Source organism: Ailuropoda melanoleuca, chromosome 9, assembly GCF_002007445.2.
Source record: "Ailuropoda melanoleuca isolate Jingjing chromosome 9, ASM200744v2, whole genome shotgun sequence".
NCBI classification, from domain to species: domain Eukaryota; kingdom Metazoa; phylum Chordata; class Mammalia; order Carnivora; family Ursidae; genus Ailuropoda; species Ailuropoda melanoleuca.
This window is the reverse complement of record NC_048226.1, coordinates 83649034-83660653: the sequence shown is the minus strand read 5'-3', so window position 1 is coordinate 83660653 and position 11620 is coordinate 83649034. Positions and strand designations below refer to the sequence as shown.

Below are 11620 nucleotides of genomic sequence, written 5' to 3'. Positions count from 1 at the left end.
CAAAATACCTCCAATTCTAACACACTCTTAACATTTAATAGTGCTTATCTTCCTGGGTGCAGAAGAAGGAACCACCCTGACAGGTTGTTCTGTTCCCCCGATTTGTCTTTTTTTTAATTTGTTTGTTCGTTTGTTTGGGGGTTTTTGCCCTTGTTTTTTTGTTTTTTTGTTTTTAGAGAGAGGGAAGGGAAGGGCAGAGGGAGAAAGGGAATTTTAAACATGATCCATACCCAGTGTGGAGCCTGATGCAGAGCTCGATCTCAAACCCTGAGATCAGGAGTTGAGCCAAAAGCAAGAGTTGGGCGCTTAACCAACTGAACCACCCAGGCGCCCTGCCCTCCCATTTGTTTTGATGGAAAGGTCGAGCCAACTCTCCAACTTGGAGATTTAGTAATTTGCTCACATGCATATGATCTTTCTTCTCTGAATCTAATATAATGAAACAAATGATTCCTCCTTAAAGTAAAAAAAAAAAAGCAGTGACAAATAGAAGTATCATTCTAAAGAGGAGAGCTTTTAAGAAAGTTTGTTAATTAAAAGAAGAGGCTGAACAACCAAAGATAACACACAACTCACAAAGGAAGAAACAATGGCCAATAAAATATAATATTTTCAACTCAAGAAATGTGAGTATAAACCACCATTAATTTTCTTTGTGTTGCCTATGACTTTGCCAACGTTGAAAAATACTGACAGTTGCTAGTGCATGAGTGTGCAGACATGCCACTCTGATGTACTGCTGATGCTGGAAGTTTCTTTGGTACACACTTCCTGAAAAGCAATTTCGCAATAGATGCCGCATTCCTCTGGGTGCAACTGGAAGAGAAGGCAGCTGTACTGAGGCTTAGACCACACCTAGGATTCCGTGGCAGTGTAGATCAGAAAGGCTCTTTTCAGGAAACCAGAAGTATAGCACCATAAAGGAGTCACCACTGATATCCCAGTTCCCTGAAACACAGAAATAGGTAGTTCTCAGGAAGATACCTTGAGACTGACGAATTCCCTTAGGGTGTCTGAAAGTCATAGGCAAAACTCCACTGCTGGTTTAGAGAATGGCTTCTCCTTCATGTGAATGCCTCTCATTGGTAGATTCTAGACAAAGCCCTAAGCCAAGAGAATCTGGGAAATATACTTTCTGGGCTTTAAGCCCCTATGTTACATAGTTGAACTTAGAAAGGTAAGGATAGTTGGTATCTAGCATTTATTATTAAATATTTTTAGATGTTTCTATCATTGACTTAGTGATTCCTCCTCTAGGAATTTATACTGAATTAATCAATCTGACTACATGATGCATATGCAAATCCATTCATCATGGCATTATTTGTAATAGAGAAACAATGGTAACTACCTAAACATCTGTCAAGAGAGGATTAGTTAAATTAATGATAGTACATTCACACAGCAGAATCCCCATGTGGGAGACGTTACCAGAGCTAATTTCTGATTCTCCTCATCTTCCCGAGGCACATAGAGGCTACATGCCCTAGGCAGACACATCCTTCCATTCTCTAGAATGTCTCAGAGTTCCACATTACAAAGGGCACCCAAGGTGGCTAGCCTGGGGTTGGATCTGTCCCTTTTCAGCCATTCTTACACTCTGAGGTGAAAATGTCATAACCGGTGTGTGTGGATTTAAAGAGAGGTTATCCTCAAATCACAGTAATGGTTTTTAAATTGAGATCATGGACCTTCCGGGGCTCCTCAAGGTAGCTCAGGAACACTCGAGACATTGGGAGGATGCTGAGTGGGAAGGGCTTCAAGCCAAATCCCACTTACACCAAAGCATCTACAATTATGTCTGTTTTGCACATTGACAGTCCACATGTCGTAATAGTTGAGCATGGTAATTTGTCGAAAATTTAATATGATAGTATTACCTATTTCAAAACTAAATTAGGCTGTGTTTTTTTCTCAGCTAAACTATTACAAAGGAACCAAAAATTTATTAGTCACGTATCTTAGGAGAGTGGCCAGGCCCTATTCGCTAGGTCTATACTCCCTAACCCTCCAGATTGTTGGGGGTAGAGGTGGGGAAGGGCCTTTTACTATCCCTTTCTCCACGCCCCCAACCAAGATCCAAGAACAGGAGATTGTCGTAATGATACCTCCTGCAGAGACAACCGCAGTTCAAAATTCTAGGCAATGTTGAAACTACGTGGAATCAACAAGGAGAGAGATGGAAGCTTTATGTCTTGGAGATTGATAAGTGAAGCTCCCAGGCTCCTGCAAGATATTGAATCTACTGGACTTGAATATAATAAAGAAGGTAGAAGTGCTTCTCAAAGCACAGTCCCTCTGAGGCAACCTAGTCCTCGTCAGGGGCTGGCAATGTGGGTGTTTATCAAGACTTGGTGTGAAGCACATGGCCTCAGAAACCTCAGCAAAGATGCTTTGTGGTTGAGATGGAAAAAAAAAGGAAGTGAAGTGGGTAGAAACCATCCTCCCCTGATGGATCATGGTGCCATATGGGGATGATGGGATCATGGTGGGGATCCAGGGCAGCATTAACCACTGTGGAGGGATGACTGGGGCCATATTAGCCCCAGAGCCTTATCAAACACAAGAGAGCCAGAGAAAACAGGAAAAAGTGTAGATTTTTTCAATATTGGCAAGAAGAGCCTGGAAGAAAGATCTGATTTGGTTTAAACAAATATGTAAATATGGCATTATCTGTATCCCAAGCATCATGTAATTAAAAGTGCTATTTTCATAAGACTTTGGAAAAATGATTTTAATGCTTAAAAAAAAAAGTTAGAAAAGCAGTATCGTTGGGCCTTACCACTCCTTCTGACCACACTACTCTTTACCTACTTCAAGGGAGGATTCCACTGAAAGAATCCTTAGTTCTTATGGATTCACACACCTGGGCAACATACACATGACTTTGTTAAAGTCTGACAGCAGATACCACGATGCGCATGCCAAGCCTCTACAATGGAAGAGAGAGGAAAACCCAGAGCAGAGCAAGATCAGAGTAGCAGCATCCACAAGGATACTGAATGTCATGCCACAAGGAGAGCTGAGTTCCCGTACATTGAAGAATACCTTCTTTCTATCTTTCATCTCACTCCCATTAAGCTTGCCTTGGACTATCTTAGTCTTTTCAAAATGGTGAAAATACATTGGATCACAGCTGGAAAATACGGTAAACCTTCGATTTTTACCCTCTGATTATTTCCACCCCAGGGGAAGAACTACCATGAAAGTCCTGTTTCTAGTGGCTGAAATTGAGGCTCCGTAGGAATTCAAATAGTCTAAGGAAAATAAACAGCTGAGGGCACAAGTCTGGAGATTAAACTCTCATTATCACTTTTGTCTGAGAGTTCAGAAAGAAATGTGGAACAAAGTTACTGAAGCAGAGCCAGAAGCCACTCTCATTTTGGTACAAGCAACTCTCCTGCTGCCTTTTCCTTTCTTTCTTTTTTTTTTTTTTTTCCTGTGCAATTTATCATGAAAGCATGGCTTCTATTCGAGGGCAGAGGGGAAGGCAGAAGTCAATTTTATCCAACTCTTTTGAAAAGAGTATCATGGGTGACTATGGGATTTAAAACAAAAGGGAAAAAAAACACATCTTACACTAGGAAAAATAATATTCAATAGCATAAAGGAGATAAGTACCACTCCTTTTGGTTTAGAATTAATGAGGACTCAGGGCAACCTGAAAAACTTTCTGTTTAGAAAACTGAATGGTATATTAAGTGACTCTCTGAATGACAAAACCAAGGTGGGCACCCCTTCTCTTGAAGGGTGGGCACTAGGAAAGGTGGTCTTCTTTGATTGTTTCCCTCTTTTGAATGACTTATCTACACCTGTGATCTAGCTTCCTGGGCAATAGGGTAGAGGTCTGAAAGTTAGAAGATGGATCATTTGGGAGAAAATACGTCAGGTTAGATACTCATTTCACACATGCATCAAAATGAAATCCAAGTGGAATTAAAGAATGAAATGTAAAAAATAAGCAAGACCCAGAGAAAATAGATTATGTAGGGAGTAGTGGTAGAGAAAGAGTTTATAAGCATAAAAGCAGAAAGCACAAAGAAGCATTTTAATAGAATTTGTCACATAAAAATCTATGAAACATTGTAAATAAAATCATGGATAATGAACAGAAAATATGTGCAATGCTTAAGATGCACAAAAGATTAGTATTTATGATATATAATTAGTTCTTACACCTCAATAAGAGAAACCTCCAGTGAAAAAAATAGACAGAGGACTTAAAGAGTCAACTCTGAGAAATATGAATTGTCAATAAGCATATGAACAAAACGTCCATTGCATATATACTTCAAAAAGTATCGAAATAACAAATACTATTCTCACCAGATGGCAAAGTTGTTTCTTTAAATGACAAACTCCATGCTGATGAAGATTTGGAAAAAGAGGTAGTGAAAAGTAAATGTGGAGGAAAGTTAACCTGAAGAATTTATAGTCTAACAGAAGACTAGTTGGGAGGTTGGGGGAAATGGGTCCCGCCCGGTCATGGGAAGACCAAAGGTGAAACTTTCTGTCTTTGTACCTCCAGCATCATGACCACACTGCCATTAAGCACAGACTTCTGGGTTCCTGATGTGAACTTTCCTTTCACCACAAGTGTGGTATTTTTTTTTTTTTAAGATTTTATTTATTTATTCGACAGAGATAGAGACAGCCAGAGAGAGAGGGAATACAAGCAGGGGGAGTGGGAGAGGAAGAAGCCAGGCTCATAGCGGAGGAGGAGCCTGATGTGGGGCGATCCCATAACACTGGGATCACGCCCTGAGCCGAAGGCAGACGCTTAACCGCTGTGCCACCCAGGCGCCCCTACAAGTGTGGTATTGTTGCTTGGGGCCAGATCATGTAGCAGTGGTTGGACCTCACGCACGCCCCATCCATGGGGAGTATATAATGAGAGCCAGCCTGCAGGCACACCATCTCATATTTCTACTGAAGGGTAGCAGAATGTGTAACCCCAAAATATGCCACTTCGGCATATTGATTATTTTGAATTAAAGGCATTAAAAAAACAAAACAAAACAGCTGGTGCACAAAGGACACCCTGACCCTCCTTTGTCCTCTTGAAAGCAGGAGATACATCTCCCATGTGAAAGGTGCCCTCCCTGTAACAGGAGAAGGGAAGACACTGTTATCACCAAAGACAGAGAATTCAGGGGCCAAGAAATCTGTATAAACAAACCTTGTTAAACAGACCCTAATCTTTCTAGTTACTTCTTCACCATTTACTATGGTTGTCCCTTGAACAACATGAGTTTTAACTACATAGATCCACTTACATGTGGACGTTCTACAGCATGGTACTATATGGTAGTCTTAATAACATTTTCCTTTCTCTAGTTTACTTTACTGTAAGGATACAGTATATAATAAATATAGCATACAAAATATGTTAATCAACTGTTTTGTTATCAGTAAGGCTTCTGGTCAACCATAGGCTATTAGTAGTTAAGTTTTGGGGGAATCAAAAGTTATACATGGCTTTTCAACTGTACAGGGGTTTGGCACCCTTGACCCCTGTACTGTGCACAGGTCAACTGTGTGCCTAACCCAAACCCCTTTGTTTTGTCAATTCCTCACACATTTATTGCCTAAAAGGTATAAAAGCTCCCTACTTTGATCATTTCTTTGGGTCTTCATCCTCTTGTCAAGGGTCTCATTTACATTTAAAATTTTAATAAAATTTATATGCTTTTCTCCTGTTGATCTGTCTTTGTCAGTTTAATTTTCAGATCCAGCCAGGAACCCTAAGAGGTTTGAAGAAAACTCTGTCCTCCCCTACACTACTAGGACACAGTATCTGAGCCATTAAGCTTGGTATGCCCAGCCACCAAGGTCTACAGCAATACCTATCAATAGTTCTCGTGTTTGTTGACCTATTAAGTCCACTTTCAGAACTCTAACTTAATGAAACAGAGACGCAAACAAAAAAGTCTGTCCCAGGGATACTGATGGAGGCACTTTTCATTATTGAGAAAACTTGGGAACAGTCTCAATGTTCTATACCTGAAGAACAGTTAAATTATGAAAAACTCAAGTAATGAAACACTAAATAATTTAAAATACTGCTTTTAAGGAATATTTAATGGCATGTGAAAGAACTCCAGATACTGTAAGTGAAAAAAGTTGAAACAATAATATTTCTACAGTGTGATCCAAATTTTTTAAAAAGGGCCAGAAGAAATAACAACAAAATGTTAAAACGGGTTATCTCTGATACAAGAGATTTATGTTGCTTTGCTTAACTATAAAATTACAATTAAAAAAAAATTTGTGGAGGGACTGGGTGGCTCAGTCGGTTCACCGTCTGACTCTTGGTTTCGGCTCAGGTCATCATCTCAGGGCCATGAGATCCTAGCCCCACATCGGGCTCCGTGCTCTGCACAGAGTCTGCTTAAGACTCTCTCTCCTTCTCCCTCTGCCCCTCTGTCCCCGCGTGCTCTCTTTCTCCATCTCTCTCTCTCTCAAATAAATAAATAAATAAATGTTTAAAAAAAATTCTCTCTCCCTCTGCCCTCCCCGTCTCTTCCTCTCTCAAAATAAATAATAAATAAATAATAAAATAAAATTGTAACTATAGAAGTAGAATGTGATAGTTAAAATTAAAACAATCTAGGAGCATATAAAGCAACAAGGAAAGTCCTCTGATACACTTCACTCTTCATCACAGACTAACTCAACCCAAGAATGTACTGATGTGCGCCCTTCAGAAGTTTCCTAGCCAAATTTGTATTTACTGTATTTTAGGAAAATGGAGTCACATTGGAGTCATATTCAGAGCATATTTAGTTCTAAAACTTGCTTTTTACCACTCAAAAGTATATCATGGATATCTTCCATGAATGTGCCTATAGGAATGCTTGGTTATTTTTTAATAGCAAGCTAAATTTCTTAGTTTCCTTTTTTTAATTTGATTCTTTCATGATTTCAGTCTCTCCTTCATGTTCAATAATTCCACAATGAGCATACATTTCTTTTAGGATCAGAAAGTTTATAAACATTTTTTTTAGGAGAGGAGTCCACCGCATTGGAAAGAGAGAGAGGGTGACTCTCGGCAAACAACCCCTCGCCAGGAAAAGAGGAGAAGCATCACTTCACTAAAGCCATGGAACAGATGTCAACTGAAGACCTGCTGTGTGTCAGGCACCTCGGTGGACAATGGGGGGACAGGGTCTGATCTCAGTGCCTGACTCAGAGTCAGCTGAGATAAATGACAAAACTGCACTGTGCCACCGCAGCTGGAATGGAGAGGAGTTCCCCACGCCCAGCGAAGAGGTTAAAGGCGGGAGCAGGGAGGGGGCCTTTGGAGCTCTCTGCAGTTCAATGATTTTCTGTTAATGCCTACCAGGAATGAGAAATCTTTTTTCCTGCCCCCAGACTCCAGTCATTCAGCTTGGCTTAACAACCAGTGTGTAATCTCTAAAATAAAAATGATAATGGGAAGGGATTGAGGGAGAATCTGGGTGAGATGCCCAGCAAGAGCGTGACACATTCAATAAATGACCCTACCCAGAGTTCCTGCCATTCCCTGACTGCATCACCCTCCATCAGAAAAGACAAGCAGCTTTGGCTCCTCCTGCCTGCTGCCCTCCCCCGCCGGGGGGGGGGGGGGGGGGGGGTCTCCCTCTGATCCTTGCTGAAGTGTCGTGTTCAGGGGCTCTGAGGCTGAATGGGGGTTCAGTGTGACTACATCTACCAGGCAGAGGAGAAGGGAGCCGAGTTGTTATGTGCCCTCCCTAAACTCAGGTATTTTCCGAAGTGGGAGCTTATTTTAAAATTGCCCCAATGCAAACAGAAGCAGGAAAAACAATCCTGTTACTACAAAATGATTTTAAAATACAGTGATAGGAAGTAGGATTGTCTGCGATTCTGGCTTATGGACAACACCTCTCTCACTATATCACATGTCTCTCAAACCCACACCTGATTATGAAAAAAGAGAAGGGCAAAAAAAAAAAAAATACTGAGTTAAGAGATGAGACTGAGGGGGACTAGAGAACGTGACCTCAGCATAGCTTTGAATCAAACCTCCTGTAGTCGCATGGTTTTTTCCCTAGTTGTCACTGACAAAGCAAAAACAATTGAAATATTCGACTACTGCTAACATTGGTAGAGAACGTGACCTCACATTTGATCAAGGAAGGAAGCTCGTTCTCCCACTCAAAGCAAGAGTCTCTTACCGGCTTGCAAAAGGATGTGAAACAAACTCCATAAAGCGGTTCGTTAAAAGGCTGTAGAAGGGTAACGGCCACTCAGCAAGTCTGGTGACATTACTATTGTGTGTGCAGATGTGTATGTCAAAGTCAGGGTCAACTGAAGCACTTTGCGACTAGATTTCTGACCTACTCAGTCACGAACGGTCTTTCCTGGGGATCACAGCATCAGGGGACTTTACCCAGGATCAGGCGTTCCTATATTAACTACCGCCTGTTCGAAGTTCTTAAATCCTTAAAGCAGTGGTTCTGCACCAACTCCAGCGTCTAAAGAGGCCAAGCAGCTACGGTAGAAGCGTGAATAAAGCAGGTGAGGGGTGAGGGGTGAGGGGGAGGGGTGAGGGGTGCGGCATTCGGCGAAGGCATACTTTCTCTAGAGGGCAGCTGCCTACTCCGCGACAGGTTCTTGCTGCTCTGCAGAAATTTGTGTAATGATTGGCCAGACCTTCTCAGTTTTTAGAATCTAAAAATCTTGACCTATGTGAAATCTTTCAGTTAGGTATACGAATCACCAGGTCCTTCAACCACACAATTTTCTTCTTTAATTTCTCCCTGCCAGGGATGAGGAATGCCCTTCCGCCTGGAAACCTCTAGCCTCATCTTCCCTGTTTCTGTCCTCTTCTCTTACTGAAGGATTGTCTTTACAGGGTTTGTTGTTATTTGCCTGAAACTTCCCATGTCTCTTGACTACAGTTAAGATAAATGCAATTTCCAACCCCAAATCTGTGCCCACTACTTGTACCTTTCAAATACCTATCTTCTTGTATTTTTGCCAAGTGAAGGCTAGCTTTTCTTTGTAGTACAAGCCACTGCAAAACTTCTTTTTATTTAATTTGCATTGAAATACATTGATCTCAGCTAGGCTAAATTTCTTTCACTCCACCGTAACCTGAGTATCTTTCCTTTGTGTCAATCAATCCCCTTCCATATTTTAAGTTAGGGCTTTCTCTTTGGCTATTTTTCCTTGGGAACAGGTTTTAGGTTTCATATTTTTCCACAGAACTATGCCCTTGACTACATACCCACCAACCCAGAATCTCTCTGGTTCCTTCTCAATGGGCTTGCTCATCCATTGCGAGATCTTTAATAAGTAGCCAGGCTAACTTTCAGAAGATATTATTGAATATACTATAACCCTAATCACCATCTTATCAATGTGTTGTGACTCTTAGGACTTAGAGATGGTGTTGGTCTGTCTTACTCTTAAGATGTCCCTGACATTCCAGTCTCTTTTATGAAAACAGTAGAAGTGGCAATTGATTTTGAGTCCATGGTTTTAGCAAGAAAGAAGAGCTTCTGGGCCAAGTGTAATACACACATACTTCTACAGAATAAAAGTCCTCTGCGTTATCTCATCCAATTCATCTTTTTAAAGTTTTTCTCCTGTTCCAGAGCCAAATAACCCTTATAATCTGCCATATTTCAAGTAGAAATATGGATGTTCACATTCAGATTTCTGCTTCTCAGCTGAAAAAGCTCTTCACACTGAAATTCTTTAACTAGTTCCTGTCCCAGAACTGATGGGCTTACAGATTCAACTTAAAAATCTCACTTTTCCTTATCTGTAAAAGGTGGATCACAAAGCATTCAAATGATTGGGCTCGAAAATAAAGAGTATGTTAAAAATAGTTTGTTTGTTTTTTTTAAGGAAAGATTTCAGCACATTTTTAAAGCATGCAATAATCAAAATACTAATAATCAAATAATCAAAATAATAATACTAATCAAATAATAATAAAATAAGCAAAAAGTAGTCTACAGAAAAATTAGCCTACAGAAAACACAAATAGTCTGGAATAATCTTCTGAGGGTACCTAGAAGATGGGCAAGATGAACTAAAATGTACTAAGTACTCCTTCCATGATTAGTCTGGACTCGGTTAAATAATACTCTTCACTAGTGTCCTCAGAAGAAAACAAATAATTCCAAAATAAAATTAAAAGCAGTGGTGGGGAGTGGAAAGATGGGGCTGGGGGATAAAATTACCCAGGAAGAGAATGTAGACCTCAGAAATCTGACCTTCTGCAAATGATCTGCCAGTATTCAAGTGAAACCTGCATTTAGTTAACAGAATTGTTGTGAGCACATTTAAAATCAAATGTCTACTCAGTGACTAGCTAAAGTGTCTTTTTTAAGAGCTCCCATGACCACTTAAAAAAAAAAACAAACAACTGAACTTCACATCTTACTACCCTTGTCTTCAAATACTGAAGACGCCAGGAGTCTCAAAATTTTAAGCCACTTCACCTGCCCAATTTCATTCCCAGTCATATGGTCTGAACTAAGCTGGAAAACTGCCATTGTTTGTTATGGCTAAAATTTGGTTTGGTGGCTCAGAGAATCCCCTCCCTGGAGAAGCAAGACATTCTACCTGAGAACTCATCCAGGCCCAAATGAAAACTTTGTCTTATCTTGTGATCAAGAGTGGCAACTCCATTACTGCAGGCACCATAGACATGATCTCAAGTACTGGTCACTAGGGTTGCTTTTACTTGGAACTTTTCCATCATCCCATCTACTCTTCTCTATGACAAAGTGACTAGGTTTTAAAATAACAAACATTTTCCTTATATGAAAATGAACCAAAATATTCAAACATCAAAGCTATGTTTATTTTGAAGCAATGTGAAGCTGCCTCTTATTTAAGATTGACTCTCTTTCTCCAAATCATGTTAGTTCTAGCTTTCAGTTTATAGATTTTGTGTTTGGTATTCAGGGTTAACTCCCTAGTTGATTAGATGTAAGCCAATATTAACAGCAGCAACCACCACTGTGAAAATGAGATGCTACACAATGCTTGGTCTTAAAAGTCAAGAACCTATGAGTTAACTAGATGATCTAATCTAGCTGCAAATTAACCACATTAAAATAAATTAAATGCTCTTTCCTCTTCATGTTGCAAAACATAAAAATGTCATACTCTGTAATTTGAGAATGACTGTTCTCATTTGATTCAGGAGATGGTGTGGTATCTTTAATTCCTTTATCAATATCATCCCAGACCAACAGCTGGAAGATCAAGCAATTACAGAGAAATGAGCATGTGCTGTACTTACCATGCTTTTTTTTTCCCCCTGAAGTTTGCTTACTAAAAGCTGTTTTGCTATATTCACCAGTCAGGGGTGTTTACAGCCAAGAAATGACAAAGAACAAATTAAAGAGCTTGGGGAAATCTATGATATATTGTAGAGGCAGGGACAGAGGACAAACTCACCTCTCCTTTTTCAGTCTATTCCTCTCTTGCAAGATTTTTATTCCAACAGACAGGTATCCAATAATCCTTGATTTGTTTTCTTATATGGGGAAATTGTGACCTAGATTTTGTCAAGATAGTAAATCAGTCGGCAAGTATTTATTGAGTATCTATTATATGCTGAGCCGACTGCTGGATCCTGCAGACACACTGGTGA

General features: G+C 40.1%; 1 long non-coding RNA gene across 1 annotated transcript in view; it reads right to left on the bottom strand.

Moving 5' to 3' along the window:
• Nucleotides 1-322: 322 nt before the first annotated feature.
• The window catches only part of LOC117803806, an 88372-nt gene continuing 77074 nt past the window's right edge, over nt 323-11620 (bottom strand). The window contains exons 5-6 of the long non-coding RNA XR_004627891.1: nt 11425-11524; nt 323-948 (exon numbers count right to left, since the gene is read on the bottom strand). This is a non-coding gene — a long non-coding RNA (uncharacterized LOC117803806). The remainder of the gene's footprint in view (nt 949-11424; nt 11525-11620) is intronic.